General features: G+C 39.1%; 1 long non-coding RNA gene across 1 annotated transcript; it reads left to right on the top strand.

Annotated features, from left to right (window-relative positions):
* Positions 1-8927: 8927 nt before the first annotated feature.
* On the top strand, positions 8928-9868 carry LOC112847642 (uncharacterized). Its single transcript, XR_003221294.1, has 3 exons — positions 8928-8975; positions 9250-9335; positions 9476-9868. It is a non-coding gene; the product is annotated as an uncharacterized LOC112847642 (long non-coding RNA).
* The last annotated feature ends 1859 nt before the right edge of the window (positions 9869-11727 follow it).

Raw genomic sequence — 11727 nt, forward strand, 5'->3', positions numbered from 1 at the left:
TTCCCTCAGCCGCTGCTTTAAGAGAACACTCCCTGTGTGCCACTGGTTGACAGAGTGCTGATTCAAAGCTAAGCAGTTGAATAGACCACTGATGATATCTGCTGTGAGCAGTCAAACAAAAGGTGTCACTACAAATGAAACGTGACACTAGCAGCGGGGATCACCGTGGTACGTGACTGTGGCCATTGAGCAAATCTACTTCACTCACTATACATTGTGGCGAGGATAGAGATATCACAGCAGTGCATTATCAGAATGTGAGTGACAGATTACAATAAAGGGTTTTTTTCCCCACTGCCACACTTCCATTATCTCTTTTGTTAGTAAGATGTAGGAAACTCTGTGACAGCAATGACTGAATGGAACAGTTGCTGAGATGTGTGAATGAAGCTGCACAGCAGGGGGGCTGAAGAAAATTACTAGTACATGTGCCATTCTTAATATACAAAAGTATATACTGTAAGTTATGACTAATACTTAAAGGACAAGTGTGATTGGTTTTAACCTTTTATATTTGTCATAAATGTGGCCGCTGTGAGTCTTGCTAACAAGCCTTTGATTTAGCTCAGATATGGAAATTACTTACAAATATAAATAAGGTTTAGTCCTGTGTGTAGAAATGTAAAAAAAAAAGACTAATTACTGCAAATCTTAATATATCACAGTAAATATGCCTATAGAAATCAGTCCACTGCCAGTGTGTGCCCTGAACCCACACATAACCAAGTGTCTGTGGATCTCTTAAAGTCCCTTAGAGCTCCTTTGCAAAGATTAACTTAAAACAAATAAATACATAAAGTCTATAATGAGCGAGCAATTCAAAATGCATTATTTTCTCATTTATGTGATCAATATGTGTAATACATTTTAATTAGCTAAGTTTTTATATCAATCCGTCCATCTGCAGCTTATCCAGAGTAGCAGTTTAATCAGAAATACCCAGACTTCCCTCTCCAGCCAAAACACCTCACCAAGGAAGCGTCCAGGAGGCATCCGCATCAGATGCCTGAACTGTCTCAAATGATTTCTTTCCATGCGGAGCAGTAGAGGCTGTGTTGTGGGTCCCTCCTGAATGACTGAACTCAGATGGCCCTGCCCCTCCCTGAGCCTGGTTCTGCCGGAGGTTTCTTCCTGTTAAAAGGGAGTTTTTCCTTCCCACGTCGCCAAAGTGCTTGCTCATAGGGGGTCATATGATTGTTGGGTTTTCTCTGTATGTATTATTGTAGGGTCTACCTTACAATATAAAGCACCTTGAGGCAACTGTTGTTGTGATTTGGCGCTATATAAATAAAACTGAATTGAATTGAATCCATCCTATCGCTAAAGGAGAGCTCAGCCACCTTTGGGATGAAGCTCATTTTTGCCATTGGCATTTACAGTTTTATTATTTTGGCCAGTAGTCTTAGCTTATGGCTATTATTTAAATCTCTTAAATGTTAAACATTTATGAAAACCTGTTACATTTTTTGGGATTTGTAGCACTAACTTGTGCTTGCAGTTACCGACAGCAACCACAGGAGACAACACGTCTTTCACATGTTAACTATCGCAAGAACATTAACAGTCACATTAATAAGAGAATATTTTCTGCTGATCCTACAAACATTCATTTCAAAAAATGAAATGTAGATGAAAGAAATCCAGCTATAAGACAGTATATTTAGTTGTTGATTAATTTATGTATGAAAAGAGATTGTCTAAAGCTTTCATTCACATTTCTCATCATGTTTCTCAAGCTGGTGGGAAGTTTATATCTTTCTGTGATAAATATTTACCATTTCATTAAGCTTTCTTCCCACAGAAGTCCAGGTTTAACTCATAACTGAATGTGTTTTCTTGGCTGGGTTGGACAGAATACTTATTTGAACTTCCATTAAAATTTGACATGGTAGTGTATGTTTTTCTTTATGACCTATGACCTCTTATTTCATTTCTTATTTGATTTTCAATTTCACATCAGAGCCAATGTGCGTGTCAGAACCTGTAATATGCCCCATATTCAATCAGTCTCAAAAAAGTGTAAAGATCAAACCCCCGAAGTGGCGTGTCTCTGCCCTGTCTGTCAATTTGTCCTTTGCATCACTCTGGCTCTGCATATTAGATGTGCAATGATCTGTGACAGCAGCAGACACAGCTTTTCTTTTTGTATTTTCTCAAGTGTCTGTCGTGAGAAATTGTACAAGAGATCATATTAGCAAACATGTTTTGTCTGGCTCAGTGTTAGCATTATATTGACTTTTTGGACCTAAGAGTAGCCTAATAAATGTTATATCCATGGCTCACACTGATCAAAGCATATGGCAAATGAGCTCCGGTGTTTTGTGCTCGAATATAGGATCAAATATAGTGACATTCATAGTTGACTTTTTCATAAAAAGCGTATGGTTCTGTGTTTTAAGTAGTCTACAGGATAAATAAAAATATATAAAGAAGTAAATAGGTCCCCCTGCTTTCTCACACCAAACATGGACCGACTTTTTCTTGTACTCACATCACTGATTGAAAAACTGTATCTGACACCTCACTAATGCAAACACTTCTCGCTTTATCTTACTCAAACACCCTGTCACTAATCATCCTCTTAACCCCCCAGTGTGTCATTCTGCTCAGATGCCCCCTCGGTTTTATCAGTTACTCAATCAGCGGAGTCACTCTGATCAATATCTTCCAGAAGCAGAAGTACTAAGCAGAAAGGCGCTGAAACACGAGAGGGTTTAACTGGAACCTTTGTATTAAAATAAATTAACATCACCAGAGGGGTGTGCTGTGAAGCAAGATTAATAAGTTGGGGAGTTATGTTGAACTATAAGATGGAGTTTTTTCAAACCTGGCCAGCTCACCATTTTACCTTACACCTTGAAGACACGGTGACCTGAAGTTCAAACAGAGCATCATAATGGGGAAGAAAGGAGATTCAGTGTCTGGAAGTTTCCTCCAGAACCATCTTTAGGGATTACAGTAGTCCAATCTAGCTTTTTTCATGTGAGACAGCTAGCCAAGGTAAAGCCAGCTAAGGTCTTTGAACGTCTTATTCATCTGTTCATTACTTGCAGACTGGACTACTGCAATTCGCGGTACTTTGGTGTGGACTGGGCCTCTCCTTATCGTCTCCAGTTGGTCCAAAATGCAGCTGCTCATCTGCTAACTGGCACAAAATGGAAGGAGGATATAACCCCAGTTATGGCCTCTCTACACTGGTTTCCTGTTCCTTTCAGTTTCCAATTGAAAATTTTACTTTTTGTTTTTAAATCACTTAACGGCTGAGCCCCTTCTTACCTGTCTGAGCTTCTATTTATTTATGCTTCAGAAAGAACCGTGAGGTCCAGGTCTAATCTAACCGATGGTGGTCATGTAATGGTTTGGGGGATATTTTCTTGGCACATTTTGGGCTCCTGAACACTTCTTCCAACTGGATAACATGTCATCTCTCAAAGTCCAAAGAACCTCAAGCTGGTTTCTTGAACATGAGAATGAATTCACTTAAATGGCTTCCACAGTCATCAAATCTTGATCGACTTAGGGGAGGGGTGTCCATGTCCCGGCCTCAAGGGCCGGTGTCCTGCATTTTTTAGATGCTTCCTTGATCCATCACAGCTGATTTAAATGGCTAAATGACCTCCTCAACATGTCTTGAAGTTCTCCAGAGGCCTGGTAATGAACTAATCATTTAATTCATATGTGTTGACCCAAGGTGATATCTAAAACCTGCAGGACACCGGCCCTTGAGGCCTGGAGTTGGACACCCCTGATTTAGGGCATCTTTGACATGTGTTGGAACAGGAGACTTGCATCATGGGTGTGCAGCTGAAAAATCTGCAGGACTTGTGCGATGCTATTATGTCAGTATGGACCAAAATCTCAGAATAATGTTTCCAGGACCTTTTTGAATCTGTGTCATTAAGAATTAAGGCAGCGCTGAAGATAAAAGGGGGTCCAACCCGGTACTAGCCAACTATAATAAATTACTTGTTGCTTTTCTTAAAAGTAATACAATACATTATGTAATTTCTCACCAGACAAAGTACATTTTTGATTAGATTATTTTCTCTTTAAATGACCTGACATGCATTGTCTCATAATTACCAGTAAACATAAGGTCAAAGCTACAGTCTCACACATCAACACAAATATTTTACAATTTTTCTTCTAGTTTATGCACATGAATGCAAAACCAACATCACAAAGCAAAGATAAAAACCAGCCTGCACTGATTCTACTGTAGATACATGTACAAATAGAGGCTACAATGCTGACAGCCTGACTGCTCATCACTGCCTTTGTTACCTGTTGAAGTTCAGGTCTGGTTGCTGGGCTGGGGTCAGCATGCACTCAGTGTTATCATAATTTGGAGTTCTTGGCTAACTTCCTGTTAGCATGCTATCTGTGCAGATGTTTGCAAGACCCAAATTTGTGTTAGCAGTATTTTCCAGTTGTTTCTTTCCTGGTTGCAGTTTGCACTTTACCATCGTTCTCTTGTCGTTACATGCAGTAGAAATAAAAGTAATGCCCATATCGACACTCCTCAACTGCTGTAGCTCGCTCCACCATTATCCTCCTCCTGCACAACAACTGAAATCAGCTAACTGTAGCACAAGCGCACTAAGCATGTTTGTTTGATTTTCTTTCAATCTGTGGTGTTAAGACAGCTGGAGTTAGAGCTGGGCGATAGAACGATAACGATATGTATTGCGAAATAACTTTTTCTCGATAGAAAAATTAAACTATTGCGATAGACCTCATCTCTCTCTTGCTCTCTTAAAAAAAGAAAAGAAGAACAGCCAATCCAAATTAAGTAGGGCAGAGCTGCAGCGTTACGTCACATGACTTGTTACGTACAGCACAAGTGCCAAGCCGCACATGTGTAGTTGTTTAGGAAGCAGCCAGCCTCCGTGCCGCCCGGTAATGGAGGAAATGAGTGTGCCGACTAGAGAAAAATCAACCGAGAGCGTGGGTGACCAGGTTACCGAAGAGAAAACAAATGATGGTTCCAATGCCGGAGAGATTGTCGAACGGAAGGGCCATAGAAGTTCTGTAGTGCGAAGGTATTTCGCAGTGATGTGTCGGTCGCGAACCGGATTTTTGACGTGAACGACGCGAGCCGGCTCCTTATCACGAGCCGTGGGGTTTTTTTTTTCTTTCTTTCTCTCACCCTCTCTCTCGCACTTTTTTTCCGCTTCACTCCGCACGCGAGCCTTGTGCTTTGCGCTGGGAAGAGGGGGGAGGGGCGGTAGTTACACTCGCAGTAGCACAGGAACAGAGCGGGAGGGAGAAAGAGAGCCAGGGACAACAACGTGACATTAGAAAGGTATAGTAATCATCCACAACTATTTTCAATTGCGGATGATAAAGGATTCAGAAAGTTCAGAAAGCTATACAACAAGGAGAGATTGAAAATTTCCTTTTAGTTCTCAGTTTATTTGATATTGACAAAAGTTTAATTTTGTCTGTTCTTCTGTAAAACAACCTAAGATTTATTTTTAGAATTAATATTTTGTTTCTAAGTGGAATTGACAATTTAGTAGTCTGTTTTGTTTGTTCTATTTTGAAACTTAAACGCTTTAGCGGCTGCCTTTTGTGTAGTTTGGAATATTTGCCTTTATTTATCTGAAAAAGTCTCATGTTCCTTAAGTACATCTACCCTGTTGAACTTTTATGGGAAATAAATATTAAAATCAAGACAAGCTGCTGATTATTTCACATTTTACTTGTGAGCAACGGCACATTTAAATCTTACAAATATAGTTATTTGGCTTATATCGTGATATATATCGTGATATATATCGTTATCATCTGAAATGAAAAAAACATATCGTGATATGAAAAAATCTTATATCGCCCAGCTCTAGCTGGAGTACAATGACACATTGATGACACATTAGTAAATTTATTGCTGAATTTAGTGCAAAAACCATTACATTACTGCATTACTTATAAATGTAATATGATTACAGTAACACGTAACTTTGGAACATGTCACACCCAATTCTGTTTGGGATCTGTTTCATGTTGCCAGCGAATATTTCACCTGCTGCCACCAAATATTTGAGTCACTGAATGCCATCGACCTTCTGTGGTCTCTGGTCGTCATGCTAGCCACTTCCTGTGTGGACGGCCCTAAACAGTGGCCATAGTAGGGGGAACTGCATGAATAATTAGCAGATGTATGCCATAAATTCATTAATTTTCCAATGGAAATGTCACCAACTTGTGCTAGCAATACAATTAACATAATATTCAGTTTTCAAACCTATTGAAATATGCGGTTCTTCAAAAGGTGCCAAGCCAATGACGTCAACTATTGTTTCTTTCTTAAATATTGAAGTTCTGAGCAAATCTGTGGTCTAAGGTGTTGGATTTGCTCAGTGTAGAGGTTGAGCGGTCAAATCCCACCACTGCTGACTTTTGAAGCATGAAAGTGGTTATGCTTTATTAAAAAAGAGACTGTGTGTGTAGAATCTCTAGGAAAGGGACAATTGCACCTGAGGCTAAGTCATTATAAGTGATGGGTTATCGGTTTGGGATCTGGCAAACCACATCTTAATAATGAACCAGGCCCAGGGGAAAGGCAGCTGATTAGTCTGAACACCTGCCTTTGGTCAATACAGAAGACTAGTTTCAAATCTCATTGTTAACATATCTGAGAATTACTAGTTTTGTTCCGAGCAGGGAAAAATGGGAAAATGTAATTTAAAACTCACACATGCTCTGAAGGTGCTGCCAAATGACAAAACACCAAACTCCCTAAAATAAAGATTAGAAAAACAAGTCATCCTATCATTATCTTTTATTTTTTCTTGTGTGCTCCAAGATAAACATGTTCTTGTACTTCTGTCTTCTACTGCATCACTCTGCAGCTGGTTTTATGCCCTTGTAAACACAGCTTCACGTAACCTTTTATATTCATTGATATGTTAATAATTTATTTGGCTTCGATAAGATGGTGATGAACGCATGTGTCTTGAAGCAATCATTTGACAGGTTCCTTTTTTTTGGTCTGCAGTTTTATATGTTATACATTTACGCTATATGTTTTATTGATGGGAGCAATATTGGTTATTTTGGCTCTATATTCTATATGTTCTCTATGAATGATCTTTCCAACCAGAGGGTGTTTTCCTCTAAAGACCCTAAAGCAGGGCAAGAATGGAGAGGTAGGTCTCCAGGAAGTATGCCTTTAATCATTTTGAGGTTGCAGGACAAGATCGTAAAAGACGGAAAGAGAAAAGTTGAAGTGTGGATGTAAACTTGTTAGATTTATTAAAGCAGAACTTTTCTGTACTGTTGCCGAGCTTTAATTTGTAATCCACCAGTCACTTTTTGTATTTGCCAGCTGCTTAATGCTCATTTTATTAGATTCATGTGGTTTGCCAAAAAAGTTATACAGGCCCTAAATCAATAATCTTGTTTAGACGTTGTCACCATAACTCTGCTGTTCTATATTGTTATACTTGGTTCACCAGTAAAAAAGCAAGAGCTCGGGTGTGTGAGCAAAGAACCTTTAAAAATTTCAGATGCCTATCAGGTGCTATGGGATGACTAAACTTGAGATTTTAATCACAGTCTGATGTTATTTCAATGTGTTCACCAATTATACTAACTGGCATTTCAAGTGATTAAAAAGAGCCAATTAAACTGTCAAATCAGCTCCTCTGAGGGTTTCACTTCAGCTGCTTTTATCACTCTGCAACTGACAATCAGTCTGTTTTCTGTGGCTAACGTTAACAGACATTTATACAACTAACTTCCTCGTTTTATTTAGCAGCTGGAAAGCCAACAACAAGATTAAAGCATTCTTATTTCTGCAGTCAAACCTGGCTGCGGAACAGCAGCAAAAACAGAACCCAATCTGACAGATGTCAGCAAGAAATATTGATCATAATCAATCAATATTGTAATAAAGAAAGCAATTATGTGTGTTCTTCTTCTTTTACTACAATGACGTTTGACTTTTAATGGTCTAGTCTTCATATGGCTTCCTAAACGTGTGCTTTTCTCACCAGTTTACAGTGGTTCCCCAGGATACGGGTCTGATCCATTTATCACCTCCCTGTTGTATTTAAGGACCAGCCCCTCCACCCATTCTCTGGCTCATCATTTATTCCCCAGTGTGGTAATATTGTTGGAGAGAAGTAATCTTTCCAAGTTGCTTACTTAGTACATTGTTATGCTCCAGATTTGTGCCAGCCTTTTCACCCAACTCCTCAGCTCCTCGTTGCTCAGACTGTCTGATTTCCCCACTCTATAAACTTTTTGGAGTTAGAGACTAAATTTTAAATAAGTGAACCTAAAATGCTGCACTAGATTGGTTGGAAAGCACTCAAACTCTATATAAGAGGAGTAGAAGAGTAAATGTTGGCTATATCGGCTGGGCAGGCTGAGGTCTTAGGACATTACTGAGGAGCTTTTCTGACACGGTAATGGTTTCTGCTATCTTTCATGTTGTTGTCTGCTGGGAAGCTGGCAGCATGGAGAGGAACAGGACATTTCTTAATAGGCTGGTGAACAGAGCCAGCTTTGCCCTGGCAAATTCTCAAAATTCCACAGAGGAGGTGAGTGAGAGGAGGATGTTAGCCAAGCTAATGTCCTCCCAGCCCCTCCATGAGGCTGCGAAGGCTCTGAGCAGCTCCTTCAGCACTGTTACAGCCACAGTGCAGGGCGGAGCGCTATCGGAGGTCCTTCATCCCAGCAATATACACATTGGATAAATATCTGCTAAAAATACACATATACACATTACACTTTGATTTTTTTAAAAATATAACAGTAATCAATGTACATAGTACCATTTGTATAAATTATTTGATTGATTTCCACATTTTTTCTACCTTTTTCTTCTCATTTATTTTTCTAGTTTTATTGTTTTTAATATTTCTTGAATTTGCTTTTTCTTTCTCCATATAGTCATACTATGTATATTCCTCAGAACTGGCTGTAAACACTACTTGAAAGTGAAGTCCATCAAACAAATGCTGCTGGTAAGACGCCAGCGAGATGCTTGGGAAGTAGGGACCTCCGACTTGGAACGGGGTGAAAGACAGAGAGTTGATGCCATCTAATTCTGTTTTTGGACACGTCTGAGAGACATGAGTTTCCCTTGCTCCGAAAAGACTGCAGACATTGCCTTAAATAAGATTAAATTCCTAATTAAACTGTGACAAATTGGGAGAGGATGAGTCAGAAACAAAGATGACAAAAGAAAATACAACTGCAGGTCTAATTTTGATATATTTCCTGTAAATTCTCACACAGATGCTCACATAAGGATGTTCCTTTTGTCTCTTTCCGTCTCTGTCGCCGACAAGCTGAAGCACAAAGGCTTCTCACATGTGCCTAAGGTGAGATGAATCTCCAACCTCCTCCTGTAGATAAATATGCAGTGTTTATTTTTATATGTTTCTAGATGTTTGGGGCTTTTGAACAGGCACTACAGACTTGAGATAGTTTTTTGAAATGTGTGGACTGTGTGGGTGTTCAGGGGAAACAGAATGACACTGCAGTGGAAACTTGGCGAAGTGCAAAGATAAAAGTGAAGAGTTTCAAGACCCACTTGACTGACCCCGAAGTTCTTCCTAGCACTCTTGACAGGATGCGAAGAAATAAAGAGGAAGCTGTCAAAAGCACATATAATGGAGTCCACCTCTGCATCTTCTGAAGGATCTTTTTTTTTTATATTTTGTGAGTGATAGAAGTGAGCGGTTGCACTCAGTGGACCCTAAGCAGGCACATGCATTGTTATGTGAAATGGAAGCAATGAAAGGCGCCTGCACATAATGTGTAATTACACCTCCTGGGTTTTAATCCTGTTTTCTAGCAGTGTGAAAAGTACTGTATGAGTTATTTTACATGCAAATGCTCTGATTTGAAAAGTGGGGGGGGGGTCATAAGCTAGTGTACCAGTGCAGTTCTGGTCCTAAGCCTGGTGGATAAATGGGAGGGCTGTATCTGTGCCAAATCAAACATGTGGATCCATCCGCTGCGGTGACCTCTTGGGAAGTAAATAAAGGAAATAAATAAAGGAAGAAAAAAGTGAAACAAAACTGATTTCATCATTATATATATATATATTTTTTAACCATAATCCTTTCAATAACTTTTTCATAATATAAGTTTTCAGCTTATGCAGTAAGCTAATAATTGTCATGGCATTTTTTAATTATTTTTTTACATTGAAATGCAAAAATATTCTCGGCCCAATCGAATAAGTCACATTTGGGAGGTGGAAGCTCTATAATACATTCACAGCACTGCAAGTCAGGACGGTTGTTAAATATGCATCACTTCATTAACATGTTGAGACTAATCTGGACTGTTGCTCAGTGTATTGTACTAATATGACTCCGTCATGGAAACTGATTTCATAAAGGAAACGAAGGGTGCCAAGAAATCTAACCTGGGTTGAGCTGCCACATGTCCTAATTTGCACATCAATTTGCTGCAGCTCCTGGTGTTAGCAGAGACGGAGAGCTATATTGAGCCTGAGATCATCAGACACCTGTATGGATTTGTCACCAAACGCTGTCATCGTCCTCTGGACTAAAATCGTTTTTAAAAAAATTCTAAATTTACATAATCTTCTAAGCTGCCCTTAAAACTTAAACATTTCATTTTGAGAATACAATTTCTGTTTAGGCAGAAGACTCTGCCGCTTCTACTATCAACGACAGAAGTCATTTTACAAATTTTTAGCACACCGTTTTTGGTTTTTGGTTTAGGGCCACTAGTAGCTGTGACTACAAAAAGATTTATCCTACAGTAGGATAGTCCAACGAAAACACGAGACCTTTTAGGGACTTTTTGCTCTTGCCAATAAAACCATGGAGGGTTTGCATGACTGTATTGCCAGATATCAAGCATTAAGCTTGCATTGATGTTATCTTGTTTCAGTTTCATTGCCGTCAAGCCTGTTTTTTCAGCTTTGACAGTCCACGTGTAGATTTTTGGCCCAGCCTCAAAGAAGACGTTAGCAAATAAAGGTTAGCCACTAGTCATTTAGCACTCAAAGAGTTAAACGCTTAATTCAATGGTTAGTACGGAACAAACAGATGGTAACTCTGTAGGGTTAGTTGAACAGAAAAGTCACTTCAAATTAAATACATACTAAATGCTCCAATTATGCGTGCTTTTATGTTCTAAGTGTAATATAGATTCTCTCCTGGAGAAATATGGCTTATATTTGGCACTGTACTTTACTAAAACCTCTGAATGAAGGACAAACTGTGTGCGATGTTGTCACTGGAACGTGCATTTATGTATTTGGTGTAATTATTGTATGTATTTATAAATGTTGTTATACTTGATTTTAAACTGCTGCTAAGTCTCTTTTACACTGCTGGAATTGCAGCTACAAGAACACAGCACGCTCACCAAGAATACCTCTTCAATCAATAAAATTAATTTCACTTTGTTTCAGGGCTCTATTGTGCAGCCGTCACCTTAGGAATAAAGTGAGAGTGCACGCAGCGATGAAATCATTAACGTGAATTGAGGTGTTTATTTTCCAGCTCTCACCAGATTAATGAGTTTCTGCAGCAATAATTTCTCATTTGCAACAGTGTTGCATTTTACTTTTATCTTTTCATGTTCTGTATAGATTTTTATCACCATTTTATCACCATCATCTGATATTGGCTCTGAGTGAAGTAGGTGGCACTCATAGGGATCATTTTGAAGAAGCGTAGTACATGATGCATTAAATGCTCTTTTTTCATGTAAGTGCACAAATAGTTT

This window comes from Oreochromis niloticus, linkage group LG8 (assembly GCF_001858045.2).
Source record: "Oreochromis niloticus isolate F11D_XX linkage group LG8, O_niloticus_UMD_NMBU, whole genome shotgun sequence".
Classification (NCBI taxonomy): domain Eukaryota; kingdom Metazoa; phylum Chordata; class Actinopteri; order Cichliformes; family Cichlidae; genus Oreochromis; species Oreochromis niloticus.